The sequence below is a fragment of the Coenobita brevimanus genome, chromosome 79, assembly GCF_032717465.1.
Source record: "Coenobita brevimanus isolate Jiangsu-jjx chromosome 79, ASM3271746v2, whole genome shotgun sequence".
NCBI lineage: Eukaryota > Metazoa > Arthropoda > Malacostraca > Decapoda > Coenobitidae > Coenobita > Coenobita brevimanus.
The window spans coordinates 21508594-21525319 of record NC_137032.1 but is presented as its reverse complement, the minus strand read 5'-3'; positions in this window follow the sequence as shown (position 1 = coordinate 21525319).

Sequence of the window (16726 nt, the reverse complement as noted above, 5' to 3'; positions counted from 1 at the left end):
CATTTCATAATAATCTACCTTTTGAAAAGAGATATTTAGTATTTGGATTGTCTAAGGATATAAAGGATAATATCAAACTTTTAAACAAATTGAGTGAATTAAGTTCCAAGATATTTCACTGGAAAAATTTGACTCATCTTACCTTTTTGAAAGTGAGACAAGGGGGTGAATTTTCTTTTTATATTATTACTATTACAAAAAATATAACAGTTACTAGTAATGGATACTCTACTGATAATAGTATTAGTAAGCTTTATAATTGATCTCATAATAACATTGTTTCTAAGAGAAAAAGAACTGACACCATGCTCTTTACATGAGAAATTTATATTGAAATTGCTAAATCATGAAAAATTAACACCGGATAATATGAAAGCTAAAATTGACAAAGTGATCGAGGCAAGACAGATGGCCAATATCACCGATATAAAAACCCTACCAAATTATGATTATTTATCAATGGACGGTAACGAATTTAACTTACCAGTCAGAGTTAATAAAGATAAAAATAATGAAATTTTTGCCACTTATAAATCTTCGGTTAAAAAAAGGTCATTAAATGAAATTAAAAAATATATTTTTTCGCAAAAAAAAAAAAAAAAATCGTACTTTGGATCGTTATCAGATTCTACCTCAAAAAGATGTGAAAATCCGGTGGAAATGGAGGAAGAACATGTAAGCAACTACGACTGTCAGTTATTTTGTTCAGACGATAATGCTGTCGCAATATCTGGTATTTCTGCCGTATATGGTGATCAGTTACTTCACAAAGAAAATAAATATTGTTATAGTGTTAAAGATGGAAAGGAGAAGGAGGTAATAAAATGTTCAATTCACACAGGTCAACTGGTTTATTCGGTTAGCGAAAAAAATTTACATGTCATTGTAAGTATCCTTTCTTATTTGGAGGTGACCATTGTGACACAAATGTAGCATGTCTCCACAATCCTAAAAAATATAGATATAACCCCAACTGGGAAAATGAAGTTTTTTTTAAAGGATGAAAGAAATGGTGACAGTAAAATTATTCGACATGAAGATATAGCTTTGACTCATTTAATTCAGAATTTAAATGATTCTTCACTAAGAGAATACATTAGAAAAATTAATGATAAAAATTATTTTTTAGAAAATAGAATATCCTGCGAGTGTGAAGGGCAGCTAGACTATCTCGGGAATGCGCTTCTCACTACCGTCCAGTCCAATAAAGAGTACACTGATTTTACAAAATGTCAGGTGAATCCATGTGTTTTGACTTATGTGGATATGACGAAGGTTGCAACTTATCAAACCGACGATTATGTCTGTGTACCAAAGGATGATTTTGTGAACGTAGTACCCGGTAAAACGGATACTCCCATTGCCTCCGTGGGTGTTCCTCTCTTTGGTATCTGATCGAGACAAGTGGAACCTATTGTGACCTCTAGATCTTTGAAGAATATCTCCGAATTTACACGGGAGAATGTTGAACTTGTCACAACCTCCGTCGGTCCGATAGTGCTTCCAAAAAATGCTGATCATTCCGATAAAAACAGAATCGTTCTTTATATATCGCCTGATCAACTAAATATAGGAAATAGCAAAACTATATCCGATAAATGGTTTGGAACACCCGCTTGGTATAACATGTATGGTGATTCCCTCCTAAACATTACAAGAAACCCCATCAATGCAACCTCAGCCTTTTCTATTTTTCCCGTTGAAAATATTCTGGGCAACTTTACCCCTCAGAACCCGCTAGATTTTCATCTACTTTCTGCCCAGGCTCGGAAAATTCGAGAATTATTTCGGGTATCGTTGTTGGAGGCCACGAGAATCTGTTCCATTCTATTTTTGAGGGGAAATCATACACCGGTAGTAATAGGAAAATTAAAAACATGATAAAAATATTTCAAGAAACGAGACTAAATTTGGGCAAGATAATGCTATCTTCCCGAATCTCTAGAAAAAGATCACCCTTTTTAAAAAAGGTCAGTTTATTATCTCCACTGGGGGATATAACTGAAAATAATAAGTATTTGAAATCGGCAGCAATGATAAGAAATTACAGAACCTACGGATTATTAGCCTCTTTAAGCAATATTGCTAGAGATTATGATATTAGTCCTCTAAAAAAAATTCTCGTCTTGTGCAAATATGCTTTCCTACCTCTTTATACACACTACCGAAAGTGAACACTTTTATCCTAATTCCTACAAAATAGAAAATTCTCTCAATTTGGATGTTCCGCTAAAATCGAGTGACACCTTTGAAATATTCTTTAACTCTTCGAGAGATAAAATTTGCAATATTCGTCAAAAAAAAGATTTATATATATCACAGAATCGATTAAATTTTTCAGATTTATACGGTAATGTGGAATTATTTGGAAGAGATCTCAGACTCGAATCCAGTCAATATGATAACAATAATGATAATATAGGAAATTTGACAAAGAAAAGGATTATTCCATTGAATTTGCATCATCCACTGGCTGTCTGTGACGAGATTCATAATATGGATGAATCAAGAGAGACTATATAAAAAAATGTGTGAAATTAGCAGTTCAATATCATGGCTTAATTGTTACGATACTAGTGTTTATAATATCGATTATCTATTTTCTAACTAGTTTTTTTTCTCTTTCTTTTTTTGTATTCATATTTCCAAATTTCATTTAATAAATCAAATTCATCTTTGGAAATCTTTAAAAATGATGATGATGAAGGTTTTTCAGGTAAGGGTAAAATAAAACAACCAGGAATATGATGAGATATATAAATATTTGTTTGACTGGAATCAAATGGTATATCTTTAAAAGATTTCCCCAGTAAATTTTCAAGCACATTCATTATGAAAGAGAATATAATTCTTAAATGTTCAGATTTATTTACTATAGCAAAATATGTCAAGTTAAGGAAGTTAAATGAAATTAATTTTAATAATTATAAATTATTTATTGATGAAATGTACAAAGATTATGAGTTGGGAATATGCAACTCATCGGGATGGTCGGTCGCCTGCGTAGATAATAAGGAGACAGATCCTAGTGAAATTCTCTGTAGTATAAGCCAAAAGACGCTACTGACGATTGATGGCGACGCGCTTCATAATTTGTCCCTTTATACCCTAAATGGAAGTGAATCGTGATGGTGAGAGCTTATCGATAAAAGTGAATAACATTTTTACTCTTAAATCTATGTCTTTTTTTAAAGAATATGTTAATAAATAAATATAATTTAGAAATACGTGAACTTTCTAAATCTATTTTTAATGTGGAAAACTTTGGAAAGGAAGAGAATATTTTGAAGATTTTTATACCTTTTCCAAATACAGTTATTGTACTATATTTCTTTTGTTCTTCAACAGGATAATAACAAAAACATTCAAATCTGTTTATCCAATAAATATTACTGAGGTTTATATCCCCAAACATTTTATTAAAATTCATCTTTGTAAAGGCATAGTAAAATCAGCAGACGATTCAACAATAAATTCCTATTTCAATTTAATTTCCATTCACATTAAACAAACTCTGGAATATAATCTAAAGCATGAAATAAAACAAAGTGTGGGTTTCTTACCGTATAAGGATTATTTTCCAATTGACTGAAAAGAATTGGGGTTTCAGTCTACACTTACGTTAATCACGGATCTTTATTATGCAGTCTGAATTTCTTGAAGAATGTGTTCTCCATTTAGATGTTTTACAAGAGTTTGGATGTATGGTTCTGGAAATCAACGAAAATTCCTTTCTTCAGCTTCCAGAGAAATGGCGAGGATCCACCACCGAGATCATTTCTTCCAGTGAATTCAAAATACCGAATACCGGTCATGTTGCTAAAATAAAACTACCATTTAAATTTAGTCAATGAATATACATCTATGATTATAAAGCTTATAGATTTATGGGAATCTCTAGATACATCTAGAAATAAACAATAAAAATGATTTTTCTTATTTTACCTTCGCCATGTTTATAAAATCTATTATTGAGACCTTGATTAACTATTACGCCCTGACGGTTTCGGATATTAAAATATTATTGGGTATTTTTTACCATGTTAAATATAATGACAAATTATTAAAAGAAATAAAAAATTTTCATAATAAAAAGGGTACAACAATTAAAGATTTAAATGAAACTCTTTTAGAAATTTAAAGAATAATATAAATCATAAAGATGCCCTTTTTCTAACCGGCTATACTTATTAGGAAGATGAGGCCCGAGAATCTGCTATGGAATGTCGATTGGCAGAGCAGCTTGAGAAAAATGAATATAGAATTATGGTGAACGATGAAATAACGACTGAATTGGTCAAGAAAAAGAGGGAACATAGATTTAGAGGAGTTGCGATTAAGATATACTACTCTGCGAACCATAATAAAATCAATAATAAAGATGACAATGGAGAGTATTTGTAAACGTCACCAAGCCATTAATAGTGGACATTTAAATAATCTCATAGGAAAATATCTACTGATTTTTAATAAATGTGAGATTATCACTAATTATCTCTTATTTGATGATTTCACCGTTGAAGAAAAGGAAAACCAGAGAGAAGAGGGGGAGAAAAAAGATGAGGAGAAAGAAGTATCATTTACTAGAAAAAGAAAAATAATCAACAATAAACCTAATTATGCAGAACTGCGTAAAAGCATTGGGACAGAAATTAGGAATTCAAAGTATAGAAAATCATATAACAACATGAGTATTGGAAAAAATGACAAAAGCAGCAAGTCTCGTAATATCTTCTGAAAAGTATTTCAACCACTGGTTAAACTGAGCATGCGAATCTATTAAAAGTTTTAAATAAACAACAATCTTATATTGGCAACGATCTCCAAATATCTGTATTTTCTTTTTTATCTTTTCCTCTTTTTCACTTTTAAGATTGGAGTGAGACTTTTTAGAAAATCTTGGTCTAAAATTAGAGGCCCATATTTCGATTGGATTGATTTTCTTTGTAAATTCCTGCGTATTTTTCTTAATTTCCATCTGATGAGATGTGAGGACTGGTAAAAAACGAATTTCGTAATTCATATCCAGAAAAGTTTTTTCGTTTACCTTAATAATTTCTATATTAAATATCTCGTTGAGATCTTTATCTTTATACTCTATTAATGCTGCCAAATTGAGCATGGCACTTTCTGCCAGTTCATTTCCTATAAACGTCACATCGAATTTTTTAGAAGTCCGGTTTAAAAGCTCGAGACCGGCTATAAAATTTCTAGGATATTTTTGATAATATAGAAAACCAATACTCAAAGTTGGATATGTGTCCATACTACGAGAAAAAAAAAAAAAAAAAAAAATTTAAGGAAATTTTCTTCCCTCATAATTGTGGAGAAATTGGATGAGGCAGATTCGAAACCCATAGATACTCTGTTCTGTGAAATCTGATCCGTCATTTGACGAGTAAAGGGGTATGCTCCAAAGGAATATCGACTGCACATTGGCCAGGAATTACTCATTCTAAAAAGCATCCCACTTCCATAATGCTTGAGAAAAAATCTAAAGACGGAAGCCGGATCCGAGAAATCGGTTTGAAAAAAATCCAAGTCGTAGGTTTCGTTTGGCGGGCGACACGAAAATCCATCCAACTAACCCTCTTTATTATTTTGATGCCAAGGCCTGTAACCGCATAGATACCCTCCTAGGCCGCAAGTCCCTTCACTTACAACTTGTCCGGATTCGTAGCCATAACAACAGGGTAACTTGATCGGATAATTATGAACGAACGATAATTTCCCCTTTCCTTTAATTTCGTGGCGGTGGGCGGGAGTCGCCAACTGCAAAATGATATCGCTCGGTCCGTCGTCCCGAGAATTGACCATATTTGCCCTGATGGTGCTGGGACCCACGGTGACTAAAGATTCGAGTAAACGCGTCCTTCGGGGATTCGTCAGTATTCTGGAATGGGGAACGTTGTAGTTGGTATTTGTGTAGTCAATGGTAAAAAAACTGGTAGGATTATTCTCTGGAAACGGAGTGACGATCTGCCTTCCGTATAGATGGGACATATGTTCTTGGTTATGGGGACAGGTTGAAAATGCGTTTGGAGTGTGAGGTATCTTTCTACCCTCGTAGTTGGTGGGACGAGTGAAAAGATACGCGCTATTCAGCGATTCTTCCAAGTCTAAATTATTCATAATTTTGAAATAGGCAGAATATCTCTGAATGGAAGAGAGGGGGAGTCTCTTCTCCATAATGTAGGGAGTATACCGAGTAGCTCTGGAATGCAGACTAGCCTCGCATATCATGGATACGTTGATTTTGGGTTCTTTTAGTCTCTTCCTGCAAAAGGCGTCCGTGGTATCACAACAACCCCTCGCAGAAGCAGCTTTATTCCTCCTCACATCGTTTATGGGGTTCTTCAGAGAGTCGACGGGGCGAGAAAGAAATGGAGTACCATCAACGTGATGGTCTCTCTTCGGAGACAACGGATAGGTGTTTTTTTCGTTTATCGTAAAAATGGGAAGATATTGGTTTAGACTCGCGCCCATCCAGCAGTCGCCGTTCAAGAGAAATTTGTAGTGGGTCAGGAGGCAGTCCACGTAGTTGGCGCAGTGCTGTGTGAAATGCATGAGAGATGCCCGAGGAGAGGATGGTGCGTTAACCATGGAGAAATTTCTTAAGGTGTCGCACTGAATAAAAGCTTCCATTACGCAAGGGGGCGGATGGTATAGGCTCCTTCCCACCTCTCGATCCCCTACCTTCTCGTAACCCGTCCCACAAACCGGGATGCGAGCGCGTTTATAATCATACTTTCTCGCTAGATAATCCTTAATCCCCCCCCTAGATCTGTTTCCGTTACTGTACTGATTTTTGAATCTCGTCATGGTTTCATCATCCGACAAAATTCCTGGAAGAGAACTCTAAGAGTTCCGGAAATCCGCACGGTACATTTGGAGGAAGACTCAGAACGGTTTCGTTCTCTAGATAATTTTCGGCGCCGTGTAACTGGGTGGTTAAAAAAATCGATGGGTTTCCCCCCTCTGCAATCCAAGTACGATGAATCTCCGTTCTGTTGAAGGGAAGCTCCGAAGCAGTGGGAATTAAAATTGGCCACTATAGCTGGACCCAGGGGTACTTGCGGTTCCCGAGAGAGCGCTAATAGTCCTCCAAAGATGTGCTTGCCACCCGCATAGAAATTGGTGGAAGTTGGAGTGTTAGCCCATAATTCTTCACAGACGTAATTTCTCCGCCATGCGATATCTCTCGGGTTTATATTGGTAGGTTCTATCAATAGCCCACCTAGAAGATCGAATTCAGACTCGGAGAGATTGGCAACTCCCTCATAAAGAACGGAGGGTGGAAAAATATCGCGAAAACTTCCCGAGGATCCGTCGATGACGATTCTGGTGATAAGATCGAACAGGGAGTAATAACCAGCTGCCCTTCTCTGATTGAGGACTCCCAGTGGAAAATTTCTCATATCAGAAGGAGGAAGGAGTTTTTCGCCTTCTCGTGAAAATCTTCGGAAGCAGAAAAGCTCCCGCCACTATACCGGGATCATTGATTCTCTGCATAAAACTCCCGTGATTCTCTTGTCTGTCGATAAAAGTCTTTATCTCATTGTAGTCGGTTTTTCTCTCCTCCGTACCTAGACGGGAGTAGACACAACCGGGATACACCCGTCCCGCTGATACCAACAGTCCCAAAGCGTGATCTCCCGAGTCCTCTCCCAGTCCATGAACACCAAAGGGTGGGGGTCTCATTACTCTGAGGCTGGAATTGGGCGGATCGCCCCCTCCCTCTAGGATATAATTCGGATTGTTATAGTAGTCCATTCCTTCCAAGTAAGAAGATATACCACCTTTACCTCGAACCGTAACAACACCCCCTTTCACATAACAAGACTCTTTGTAAACGCCCGTTTCCAAGAGTCCATCTTTCACCAGTAGGAGGGATTCAATAAGATGCCCCCCATAGCACTTTTCGGGAGTCACATCGGCAGTCTGCTCACTCAGACAATTGTAGGAGAAGGCAGCATTCTTCGAACTCACTCCAGGAAGGGGCAAACAATGATCGCAATCGTCCAGGAGGGTACTCGAGACGAACCTCATGTTCGAAATGTTCTGATTAGTGAAGGCCGAGTTTTCTACATTGTATAACAATTCGTCGTTGGTTGCCACACTGGCGTTGATATGCAGAGCAGGGTTACAAATACACAGGTAATTCTCATCATCATCAACATCATTATTTAATAATGTCCACGATACCTGACATCTGGGTATAGGATTTCTAGGAATGCACTGCAGCCCTCCACCTGAGATGGTGGTAGACTTGTACCCCTCTGGACATTCACATGTGGCTGAATTCAAATCGAAATCGATCTCTCCGACATCTAAAATAATTTTTTGGGTCCGTGGATGGCGCAAAGCTCCATTTGGAAGGCAGGCAACAATCTTATCACAGGGTTTACGAAAATAGTTGTAATCGTTGTTCGACCATGATTTTGTGACGATATTATCATTTATGCATTGAGTTACAGCCTTGGCATAGTGTTGGTTTCCCCTTCTTATGGCACCTACGACAATTCTAGTTGTGTGAAAATTGAAGTCCCCAGAGTGAGTCCCTTGCTCAGATACTAAACATACACCGAATTTACCCGGAGGAAATCGCCCTTTCTCTCCTCCATTCTCAATAGAAATGATTGGAGTATCAGATACATCTATACAACGCGCATTTTGTTCTTTACATTGAAGACATTCTATTAGAGATGTAGAATCAGACTGAGGATCGCATTGGATCAATTCTTCGTCGCAGTCCCTGTTAGAAAAATTAATATTTATTTCTTCAACGTCATTTATCGGTGGTAGTTTATGTACATATTTTTCTGTGTATTCGTTATTTCCTCTGATATATATATTTTTATCTCCTATATTTAGAGATAACATTTTTTTTATTTTAAAGATAAAGAAAAATAAATTTATGATTAAAGGAAAGAGGAAAAAAACAAGAGAATTTGTTTATTTATTTATTGCGTTATTTATTTCATGACACATAAATTTTCGGGAGCAAAAATGAGAGAAGAGCTAGAAGGTGTATATGTTCCTTCTGCTGAATTCCATGTTAGGAGATTTATATTATTATTATTAATATTATTATATTTTAACAAAAATTTAAACAGAGGAATACCCCCTCCTTCGAGATCATGAATCTGTTGAAAAAAAATGGAAAGAAGCATAGAAACAATCCTCGCTGGCTCTGATAAAGTCGTTGGTTGAGTAACGGGTTGGAGTTTTCCAAATTTCATTATTTATACATAGATATAATTATACTTCATTTTTTATTTATAGGAGAATAAAGTTTCAATAATATAATATGAAGGGTGGTCATCAGTTTTATCTTCATAAAAAGAAGCACTTTCAAAAATCAACTTTAGACAAGTTGCCGCCAAGGTGGTAAGTTTCTTATGTACATGCATATATATATATGAGTATCCCATAGCCCCAATGATCTCAGTTAATATATGAGCCGGCAACTCCCCTACGTAACAGTCTGGGTCTCCCCAGTCTGTACGGAGTTTTCCCAGTTGCACTGCGGCATGAGTGGTGGGTGGTAGCTTGAGCCGAGCTTACTACCGAGCCAGCTACTGCCTGCCAGTGGAGTGTACAAAAGGATTATGTTGGGTATTGAAAGTGGTAGTTGAGAAATTGAGCTATTCCAACATGAACTCTCCACTATACTATCTCTCCGTAAGATTATCGGAATCAGATACAGAAACTCTGATGAATGTTACCAATCAGTTCAAGATAAAGATGTAATAAGACGCCCAAATCACATAACACTTTTTGTTGGATATCTCGACAATGAAAACAAGGAGCTTCTGGATTATATAATTACAATCAAGGAATGGCTGAATGTTAATCCAATTAAAATATATTCTACAAATCAGTTTGGTATATTTGGTCGGAAAATTATTGGCCTTATTTTGAATATACCAAATTTTTACCAGATACTAGAAGAATTTCCCAAGATTTTGAATACCCATCTGAAAGAGGGATTTATTTGGAAATCGGAACGTAAGAACCCCATTCCACATATATCACTTTTTGAATGCAACTCTCAGTGCCTAGAAACGGTGGTGAAAAAACTCAACGAGTGCAAGATATTAGACAGAAATTGGGAAATAAAACCGAAATCAATAACTCTGATGCAGACCAAAGGAGACATTCTTTATGATAACTTTAATTTGACCCTAGGCTAAGAATTCTCTTTCGAAGAAGGCAATAAATGAAGAAGAAAAATCTTTTTTTACCACCGGTTCAAAAAATCTGAAATTTTCTTCTTCTACTTGGTGTTTGATATTTTTTAATAATTAAATCCAACATTCTAATCTATAATTTGTTATATATTTTTGAATAGCATCATATATTATTTGAGAATGATTGTGAAATAAAAATGAAAACTCTAACATTAATTCTTTTATTTCTCCATATTGAATTAGTTGGTTGAGGGGATAAAAATCCCTTCCATTAGAAACTCTTATTATATTTCTAAGCATCCACAGAGATAGGGTATGTGCATTTTTCTGGACTGTTAAAATGGTCGATTTGGTTTTCATTCGAACCCAACACCAATAGCAAAAGGAAAAGAAAACTGCCAAGTTTAATAAGAGCTTCTCTATCAATATAGATGTCCTTTCCTTCCTTTTCCATTAGTATCTTGATTGTGTGATATATGTAACATTTGGCTGGATAAACTATATTCTCCTTTAGTGGGTGATGGTTTCTTTCTTCTGAATTCAAAAGAAATTTGAATAAAATGTAAAGTCTGCGAATGAATAAGATTGTATATTTGCACTCCTTCAAATAATTTTAATGGATAATATACAGATTATACATCCAGTCATAATATGAACATGTTTGATCATAAATTCCACAAAGTGATCATTTTGCTCTCCAGTAAGTGCAATGAGAAAGAGAGATGGCCACATATGGTAAAAAACGGGTAACCGGACTATCTGAATATTATCAAAAGAAATACATCGTTGTTTATAATCTTCTATGCTAGCATCCATTTCTTCCCACCAGTAATTATTGACATCTCTCACGTTTTTAATAATGGCTCCCATTTCAACCAGAGCTTTATATTCGGTATTTTTTATTAATTCATATAATTCTTTACATATATCCGTTGATAAGATGGCTTCATAGAAACATCCTTTAAATCGAATTTTTTCATGATCTTCTTGACAATTTTTTATATGGTAAAAAATTTGCATAACGAAATTAAATTCATTAATTGCGTTTTTTATTTCTCTGGAAAATGAATTAGCAAGTTTATCTCTCTGATATACATATTTGAGATAATATGATATCGCCCCACCGAATACATTTAAAATGTTTTTGAGTCTACTCATGTAATAAGAATCACCATCATGTTCAAACTTTGCTTTGATATGAAACTTCTTTTCGGTTTCTAAGGGAACTGAAAATACTCGAAACAAACACAAGTTGAATGTATTTAATAAAAATAAAAGAGGATATTTTTTTGCATTTTGTATATCACCAATATCATTCATAATACGGCTGGGATCGATATTCATGAAGGAAGGTACATATTCTTTTAAGTTTTCTATAATTTTTTCTCTACTTTTTGTTATACTAAATTCCATATCTCTTTTTCTTCATTAAATCACATATATCATTATTAATATATACTTTATCTGTAAATGAAAATATTTCTTCCTTTTCCTTTATTCTTTCAGTGGGAGAAACAGTTTGCCTCCAGATTCTCAAAGTACAAGCGCTGTTATAAAAGCAGCTACTATTCTTAGTATTTTCATTAAGATATTGTAAGAGGATACCCACCATGGTATGGTATATACTGGACGGTGTTTTTTCTACACTCATTTTAGGATATGAGACATTTATTATTAAATTTTCTCGTATCGCTTTTATAAATTATTCACTTTTATTTTTTCATGTATCGGAGAAAAAGGAAATTGATTTAATAAAAGAAGATTTAGAGAAAATATTCAGAGAAACGGTAATAGATGACGATCTCATTCCGGCAGATGAGATTCCACTATGTTTTATAACGAAGGAAAATTATTTTATATTTGTTCCGTCGGTGGGTAGACAAAAATATAATGCCTATAGCTATTCACAATCAATTTGGCCCACACCAGCTTAATCATAGTTAATTTCTATAATAATAATATCAGACATTTAATACTAGAAGGAAATTGTAAATTATATATTAGATTTGAATTAGATTCTTTATCCTTACCGACCGTCTTTTCTTATAGTGTACTGGATAATTATATGAAAAGTATATAAATAATAATAATTTATTATGGAACCCACTACATTTTGTTGTGTGGTAAAGAATTCTATATCTATAGAAGAAGCATCTGAAGAAGACATTGATCGATCTTACCTTCTTTATTATCAACGACTATTATTACCAAATTATTTGAATAAAAAAAATCTACTAGACCTAGTCCCTCTAGCAACAGCTTCGGAAATTTTTTTAAAAACAATGGCATTACAAGCGAACCTTTACTGGAATATAAAACAGATAACAATTTAGATATGTTTTTTATTATATGATATTGGACACCAATCTTACGAAAAATGTGAGAAATACATCAAAGAACTGGAGAAACTGCATTATATGTGAAGGAGATGAATTTAAGGCATATACATATATCACCAAAGAAAAAATAAAGATAGTGCCTAAATCACATTTTAATCCTTTACAATGTTTGGGTATGGAAACCATTTATTCAAAACCTAGTTCTCTGAGTAATATTAATTATTATCTTACAATAGGTAGAAAAATTCTTAGTTTTGAAATAAATATTTGTTGTTTCTTTAATTTTTTAAATATGAAGGTGAATAATATTTTTTGTTTGTTGCCCCCAAGAGAAGTATATAAAGAACTGAGTATTAAAAGAGATTCATTTTTTGATAATTATCTGGGTGTTTTATGGATTGGTGATTTTCAGAGTGTAAATATTATTCTAAAAAAGGAAGATTAACCCTTTTAGTGGGCAACCAACTCCCATTCCGGGTCAGCAAGAATTGAAATTGTTATTCATCCCCGCCTCCTGTAGCAAAGGGAAATCGGACTCGCAGGTGTCATGTTGATCACAGAAAAGCAAGTGGTTTAAGGAAACATTATTTCAGTATTTTTTTAGCTAATAATTGGCAAACTCCTTACAGTATGAATATGGATCACAAGATAATAATAAATTTACTTCATCTTCATTATTGTATAAATCTTCCTTATTTCTTAAATATATTTTTTCATTATAAAGAGAAAGAAGGTTTTCATCAATTATATTATTAATTTCTTTATATTTTCTATCATATGTAAATATTTTCAAGAATAAATCAAAATTGGAATATCTTTGTAATTCCTCATTTCTCCCTCTCTTTAACATATTCTTATAACACCAAAACATATATTCATTTATATTATCTTGAAAGACTTGTGTTATAAGAAATGAGTCGATTTTAATAACACATTTAAGCTGAGCTGGTCCAAAACAGGTATTAATGAGAGTACAGCGTTTTTTATACTCGTCTTTAAGTTCTATAACGGTCTTCTCAATATCATCTAAAAATATTCCCACCTGTAGGAAACTACTTATGGTAAATTGCATTGCTGAAGCTCCAAGATCTCTTGAGAATAAAATTTTAATCCTTGATGGATTCTTACTATTAGTTGAGAATGCATATCTGTATTCTTTAAGAATATCTGAAAGAATTTCATTAATGCGTCGAATATAATGCCCGTTAACACCAATTTGTGAATTTACAATTGAATTATAATCTGATTTTGACTTTAACAAATCAAAATAATACCTGTAATTGAAACGATTATATGATGTAGTTATATTACCTTCCCTATCTATTTCAGAAAAAGTATCCTCATTAAATAATGTATCAGATAAAGATAAATCATCAAGAAAAAGAAAATCATAATGACCTTTTGTGGTTTTAGGGACGGGAACGACTTGACAGTTTCTCAATGTTTTGTGTGGAAAAATTAATCTTTTTTTAATGAAATTAAGGGTTTCCTGAACAATGAAACTTTTACCTGTTCCAATTGGAAAGGCATCTAAACTATATATTTGTATAATATAAAAATATTCTATTTCACTTCTTTTCTTATTTATTATTCCTTGAAAATTTGTTATATTGTAAAAGGTAGTTATACTCATTTTAAATTATATCGAAAATCAGTCAGTTTTATAATATTGACGTCGTTGTTTTGGCGGAGCAAGGACAGAGATACACCTTCTTCATTTATATATAATAGTCTAAACATCCGTAAATATGCAACCACTTGTCCACTAAAGGGTTAAACGAGCAAGAGGTGCTGCGGCTCTTCGTAGTAAAGGGCAGGATGGTAACTCACAATTATGCTTTTCACATCTAGACACATGTAGGCGTAGAATTGTAGAGTATATGTTTAGCACATTGCATTTATGTTCTTCTTTATTGTTTAAATGGCGACGAACACGGCGAAACATCAGGCAGAGGGGGGAGCATTTTTCGGATGGACATGAAGCGCTGTGTGCAAAACAAAGAAGCAGATCCTCCAGTTTATTCTTTTTGTTTTGGATTATCACATACTCTTTTAGCTTCTTACCGGCTTCCTCACATTCCTTTGTATTAATTTTCTCTTCTTCTAGCACTTGGGACCTTAAACGTTTGAAAGGACAGGATGGTAAATCACAATTTGTCGATCTACACCAAGCCACATATGTGCGAAGAATTGTGAGATATATAGTTAATACATTGCATTTGTGTTCATTTGTACCGTTCAAATGGCGACGAGTACGGCGAAACATCAAGCGGACGGGGGAGCACGTCTGAGATAGGCACGAGGAACTATGTGCAAAACAACGAAACATATCTGGTAATTTATTCTCTCTCTTTTGAATTATCACATATTGTGCCAGCTTTTGGACAATTTCATCACATTCTTCTTCTCCTCTAATTTCAGCATTATAATATTCACTTTTGGGTGGCCATAAATAACTGTACATAACTCTGAAAATGCGAACCAAAGCTGATGCAGGGGCCGGTTCTTCGAGATTTTTCATCTCTCCATACAAACTTTCGATTTGGTTTTCCGCATCTTATAAAAAAATATATATATTAAATTTTTGATTTATACTTATAATTAATGAAATTCTAATAATGATAAGATAATTTCTTTATAGATATTTATATTTTTTCAATTTGTTAATATTATGAAATTAAAAATATTTTATTTTTTTCGTTTTATACATTTTCCTGTGCATATTTTATTATAGAAAAAGGAGAGAGATTTTCAAATTGGAAGTGTTTTAATATAACATGGAAAATAAACAAATATCCCTCTGCTGAATATATATCCAGAGAAGGTATAGGAGAAGAGATAAGAAAAGCTTTCAAATTATGGGAAGAAGTTTCTGGTATTAATTTTATTGAATCTCGAATGGAAGAGGATGTTGATATTGAAATACTCTTTGTTTCTAGAGAGCATGGAGATGAATCACCATTTGATGGAGAAGGTAAAATTTTGGCTCATGCCTTTCCTCCGGGAAGTAAACTTCTGAGTGGAGATATACATTTTGACAATTCAGAGGTTTGGCTAGAGCATAGAAAAAGCAACGGGGGTTACGGAATTAGCTTATTCATCACTGCAGCTCATGAAGTGGGGCACTCTCTCGGCCTCAATCATTCTAATATTAAAAATTCCATTATGAATCCATCATACTATGTGAGAGATTATTCAGCAGACTTTAGACTGGAGAGTGATGATATTTTAAACATACAACAACTGTATGGTCCACCAGATAAACCCACATGTAATATGGATGCAATTGGTATTATAAACGAAAGTATTGCTGTTTTTCAGGGAGGGTACTACTGGTTAGTTGAGAATAATAGAACAATAAGAGCACCAATTGAGATTGGTACTTTTCTACCCCAAAATATTAGATATATTGATACATTTTATGAAAACAAAAAAAGATAAATATTATTTTTTCTCGAAGAAGAATTATTATCTTTTAACAAAGGAATGGGAATTATTGAAAAATTACAGTGGTTTATTAAGTGACAGGTTTTCCCCAAAATGTAAATAAAATAAATGCTGGATTGTTTTTCAATAACAACACATACCTCTTAGAGAGAAATAGATTATGGGAATCGATAAATACGACGTTTGTAGCAAAACCTCTCTGGAATGGAGTGCCCGAGGATGTAGACACTGCATTCAGTAAAGATAACAAAACTATTTATTTTTTTAAAAGGAAAATGGTGTATGAATTTGATAACAATTTGCAAAGAGTATATAGAAAATCATCTATTTTTTCGTATTTGGGGTGTTTAAATCATTCTTATAATGATTTCTTGTTGAAACGAATTATAATAATATTATTATTATTTATATACTTTTACCACTAGTTTATCATCTTTCGAAAAAAGAAAAATTGCCGATTAAACAAAATATCCAGAGAATTAACTAAATCGGCAACTCTCACAACAAGTTAGATAAACAGCAACAACCTTGCTCATTTTATTTAAAATGCCAATTTTTCTATTTCGGCACGACATATATATATATATATATATATATATATATATATATATATATATATATATATATATATATATATATTTATTTATTTATTTATTTATTTTAGGGTGTTCAGCAATTGTAGGGGAGAAAAAAAAATGAATATTTAGGTGGGCAAAGTATGCAATCGATTCCACTTTACAAACACAT